Below are 5,529 nucleotides of genomic sequence, written 5' to 3' on the forward strand. Positions count from 1 at the left end.
TTATAATCCCCAACCCACTGTTAAAAATATACATGAAATAAAGTAATGTTTAAATCGTAAACGGTTTGAGTAATTTCCCGGACTGACTTCATATCCCGTAACCCACTGCTTAAAATATACTTGAAATAAAGTAATGTTTAAATCATAAACTGTTTCAGCAGCTTTTCGAAAGTAATACATAAAAACATTAACACGGTTAGGAATTAGGCAACTATTGCTTCAACATGAATTTCTGAGAGTAGTATCAGTTTCAGCATTCTAGTGACTTAAATCCCTCCTTTTTTTGGTCTTGGTAAATGGTGGAAAAATCCTTCATTACTGATACAATTTTTATCTTTGTTATTGACCAGAATGCCCCTTTTGGGGAGCTGGCTTCCCCCTAAATTTATAACCTACCTCATGCCCAATTCCACCCTTGTGGGGAGGCAAGTAAACAAAAAAATAATCAGAATGGACATTTTCCAGGGCATTTTATAATTAATCAGAAATGACATTTCCAGGGCATTTTGTAATTAAATAAGAAATAACTTTTTCCAGTTACTTTTTTAATATTAAAACTTTGTTACATTAAACATAGTACCTATTCACAATGCCTCCTCATGGGACAGATTTAGACACCTGAGAAAAAAATTGTCTTAGTCGTAAAGGATTTCTCTTCCACTGAGAGAGAAGAAATTGAAATGTAGCACCTGAAGAACAGATATTACACTTTGATCTTAGCCAAAAGGCCAAGAAAGAAAAATTTTTTTTTTATTAGCTTTGCCTCAACAGCGACACCAATTTTTTTTTATATTTCAATTTCAAGGATGACAAGGTTTATTTGGAATATTCCACTTTCCTTTTTGTAGGGATGCACAGCATGATAACGGACGGAGCGATAAGCGTAATAATATAATGATAAATTCCAGTATAAACCAATGGCCACTACCAGCGAGAAATCAACGGTAAGCGGCTGTTACGATGATGCAAATTCATTTGCAAATGCTATCGAAGGAGGTGGAGAGAGCTGGACGTCTGGGGAGACTTGTTGTCACTCAGCTTCCAGAGAACACTACAGGTTTCCAATCAGATCGTTTGTTGACTTGTGTGAAAGCTCCATGTGAGCCAATAATAATAACTACTAGCAGGACCCGTGGAAATTCCACAGTAGTGTAAAAAAAATTAAAATACGTTATAGATAACATGAATAAAATAAAACAAATGACGACGAATTTAAAACAATTTTTAGCAATTTTTTTTTTACAAAATAGAAAAAAAAATAATAAAAACAAAGAATTGATTTTAAAATAATTAGATGATTTTAATAAAAATTCAACACACAACACATTGTTTTGTTTCTGAATATTTTTTTCAATATAAATTATGCAAGAACAGATGCCAATTCACCTGTGCATTTTTTTTTAATTTCAAAAAGAATCCATAATCAAAAACAACTTACAATTTCCTCTCAGCATGACTTTTTTTAATTATAAAATATATTAGCTAATTTGAAATCGTAAACATACGGCCTTGATTTTTCTTGTTTTGAAAATTTTGAGGTAAAAAAATGGTTTTAATGATTTTTAACCGATAATGAGCGACTGTAAAGGAAGGTAATTCATTTCTCATTAATTAATGTTTGCGATGATGATGGATTTTTTGTGACACCGGACGTCGGACAAGTAAATTAATATTTAGATACCCAAGTTATGTTTGAAGACAGTGTGGCAGTGCAAAAATAGTTCAAGTACTCAAGTTATACGAGTTGATCGGTTGTTAAGTATTAGGGATCCTATGTTAATAGTGTGTATGTCAGCTAGTTTACACTTTGACGTAAGCATACTGAGTACAGATGAAAATGAACCAGATCATTCAAAAGACGGAACCATTCCTTGGGGAGAATCAAAGGTGACATTCTAAACTAAATAGACACAACATTTACCAAGGCTGCTTTGAGAAGAGTGGGCTCCCTCTACCATGCTAGAAGGTTACTCACAACTGAAAGTATTCAGTATCTCTACAAAGCCCCTATTCGCCCATGCATGGAATAGTTGTCACATATGCGCTGGTGTGCATGCCACTAGTCTCTTGCTCCTAGATGAGGTTCAAAAAAGAGTCGCTAACATAACATGTCCGGTACTGTCGGCCAAACTCCCATCTCCGAAATGTGTCATCCCTGTACCTTTTTTACGGGTATTTTAATGGTAAGTGCTCGGAACGCAAACCTCTAGCCCCTCCCCCCCTCGAAGTAAACACCTCGATAAACCAGACAAGCAGCAAAATCCCACCTCTTCACTCTAGATATCTCTAGATGCCGTAAAGCCTTCTATTCAAATAGTTTAGTGAGAACTAGGCGAAGAGAAACGGCAGTGTAAGTCAACATTTACAGAGAATAGGAGAAACAGCAAATTAAGATACGTCACACGCATATACCTAACGAACATTTGGGATTCCGTAGAAAAGAATTCACAAAAGACGTCGTTTAAGAAACGTATATATAAAAATACTGTTAATTTATTAACTGCGTTATGTAACAATATTTATATGAATGCCTGTAGAGGTAAGGTTAGAATTTTACAAATTTCTATTTCTTTTTAAAATTAAGTAAAATAATGGAAAATTCCATTAAAGATCAAAAGTATAGTGGGAGGTGTACTTCTCGCCATACTCTCTTATGGATCATAAGTTATTCATCAGCAAAACCAGTTTTGTGGATCTAAAATCCATACCAGTATTTCATCTCATGACTCCCCAGCAGTGTGGATCAAACACCACCTCCCTTAAAAATAATACCAAGAAACGTACCGGATATCAGATCTAGTTTTATGCTCCATTTTTTTTTTTTTTTTTACAAAGGAGTCACCACTTATCAAGGCCCGAGAACCACTCGAGGACAAAGGTTAATGAGTGTACAATGGTCAAGGGGAACATGTCAGTCATCGATAGTAGTGGACATTTGATAAATTGGATTACTTAAGGGGATGGCTCATCAAGAATTTGTTTACGTTGGACTTGAAGACAACCATATTGTAGTCGGTTGGAAAGCAGGAAGAAGGGACAGAGTTCCACAGGCGTAATCTACATTTAGGTTTAGGCACAGATAAAGAGTGAAGGAAATTATTGATGGTGGTTTCAACTAAACGAGTGTTTTTTGTGAAAGTCAGGCCAGAAGGAATCATAGATTGAAGCTCAGTCGAGCACTTGCCATGAAAATAACGATAAAGCAGAGACAGGCTCGCAACGTCTCTTCTGTGGGAAAGGGGTTCCAGGAAAGATAAAAGGACATCCTCCTCTAAGCTACGAAGTCTATTTTGAACTCTGTCAAGGCAGGATAAGCTGCTTCTAGCAGCTCCTGTCAAGATGTGGCAACAGTACTCCATCCTTGGACGCATCCTTGGACGCACTTGGCTCTTATACATGTAGAGAATTGCATCAGCAGTGAGATATCTACTGGAACGGTAGAACGATCCTACCATTTCCCCAGCAGCCCTGGCAACGGATTTGATGTACGTGTTCCATCTCAGATCAGGAGTGAAGGTCAAGCCCAGAAGTTTGTCAAAACATGGAGCCTCCTCAAGATGAGAGTCATTCATTTCAATTGATTACCATTTTTTTTTTTTTTTTTTTACTAACCTATTTATGTTATTAAAATGTTCTTGAATGTGTTTGGCAAGGAAAAAAGTATTTGATGATTACAAAAACTAATGTATCTTATAGAGTTCAGGCGAATCAATTATACTACTTATAAGTCTTGCTTTAGTTATTTAAATCTGTATGTATTTATATTATTGTTTAGTTCCCGTTTGATTGAGTTGAACCATGGGCGAAAATTCGAATTGACTCGTAGTGAGGTGGAGAGGATGTTTTCTTAGATGATGAGCTGACTGCGTTCAATCGAAGTTCTAGACATTCCGTCATAGTTTAACTCCCCACTCTCTCTCTCTCTCTCTCTCTCTATCTATCTCTCTCTCTATCTCTCTCTCTCTCTATCTCTATCTCTCTCTCTCTCTATCTCTATCTATCTCTCTCTCTCTCTCTCTCTCGTATGATGTAATGGAAAGCTTATATGAAACCCTAGATTGCCGCGAAAGAATGAAAGAATAAAACATCAAAGAATACGAGATATTGTGCAACAAAGTCGTTTTCTTGTATAAAATTAAAATTATCAGGCGAGAGAGAAAGATTTTTAAAAAAGTTCAGCTGTGACTACATAGAAACCACCAGCTGATTCTGTCGATTAAGTAAATTACAGGCAAACTATGGGGATCGAAGAACACCGGATATTGTTATAAAGTCCCTCTTTTGTGCCGTCAAAGTGACCAACGAGTGATTTGATACCACTTGCCAAGCAAATATTACAGCGGTAATGTCCAGCCATTATGATTCGGCCTGGAATATCTGATAAAATCCAACGAGAAAAGACAGAAAAATTAACCACATGAACCCTTGAACAATTTTTTTTTTACTTAGGGGTGCATATTGAGCTCGGCAACGCCATTTATCGCTGGTTGTGCACACACGCAATGGATTCTTAAAACAATTCTAAAACAAAGGAGCATTCCAAGCGAGAGTCAAATTGCAGAAAGAATGTGCAAAAATTGTAAATCAACATTCTTGATACTGACCGAGATTCGAACAATCAATTATCGGAATATTTGGATCTCGGTTGGGAACATCAAACAAATTCCTGACCAAGAAATTGTCAATATAAATAAATGCCAAACAAGAGTAAAAGCAGAACGAAGAGGAGAACGAGAGAGAGAGAGAGAGAGAGAGAGAGAGAGAGAGAGAGAGAGAGAGAGAGAGAGAGAGAGAGATGATCGAGTTGACAACGTCATCGCCCGCCACTCGAACCTTCCGCCACTCACTTCTCTCTTTCTATACGCCGGGTTGTTTTGTTGAAATAAAACAAAGTTTTGTATTGACAACTTGTCAGCTTATTTTTGTAAAAGCAGATTGATAAACTACATATATCCATACACACTTTCGCACCCGAGCTGAAAGAATTATATAGAATAGACGATCGGCCAAAAAAATACAGCATAACGCAACACTAAGATAAGGGTTAATAAGTTCTAGGTAGACGGAAAGGCAACACTCTGGTGAAACTTGGGTAGGATTTTACTATTTAAAACGGCTCAACAAGGATTTACATTAAATTTAAAAACGACCATGTTATAGTCAGTTGGAAAGCAGAGCAACGATATTCCGTTCCACAAACAAATAGTTCTAGGAAAGAAACTGCCTATGGAATTTTCGTTCAATTTTGGACACAAATAGAGAGTGAAGAAAATTGTTGACAGTTTTTATAGCTAGACAAATATTTGTTGCGAACGTTTTACTTGAATATCGTGGATTGAAGCTCAGTCGAGCGCTTGGCACAAAAGTAACGATATAACAGAGACTCGCAATGTCTCTTCTATGAGAAAGTGCTGCAGTTTTGTTTCCTTTTATGTTAAGTATAATTACAACTATTAAATAAAGAGGGAGAAGGAAACTTTGGTGTTGTATAACCACTGCGATTACAGAGAGACAACCGGCTGGTTTTCT

General features: G+C 36.6%; 1 non-coding gene across 1 annotated transcript; it reads right to left on the reverse strand.

The window, feature by feature from the left end:
• Positions 1 to 553: 553 nt before the first annotated feature.
• On the reverse strand, positions 554 to 740 carry LOC145277201 (U2 spliceosomal RNA). The gene has a single exon (XR_013868122.1). It is a non-coding gene; the product is annotated as a U2 spliceosomal RNA (small nuclear RNA).
• Between the last annotated feature and the right edge of the window lie 4,789 nt (positions 741 to 5,529).

This window comes from Euprymna scolopes, chromosome 5 (genome assembly GCF_053919585.1).
Source record: "Euprymna scolopes isolate OS-2025 chromosome 5, ASM5391958v1, whole genome shotgun sequence".
Classification (NCBI taxonomy): domain Eukaryota; kingdom Metazoa; phylum Mollusca; class Cephalopoda; order Sepiida; family Sepiolidae; genus Euprymna; species Euprymna scolopes.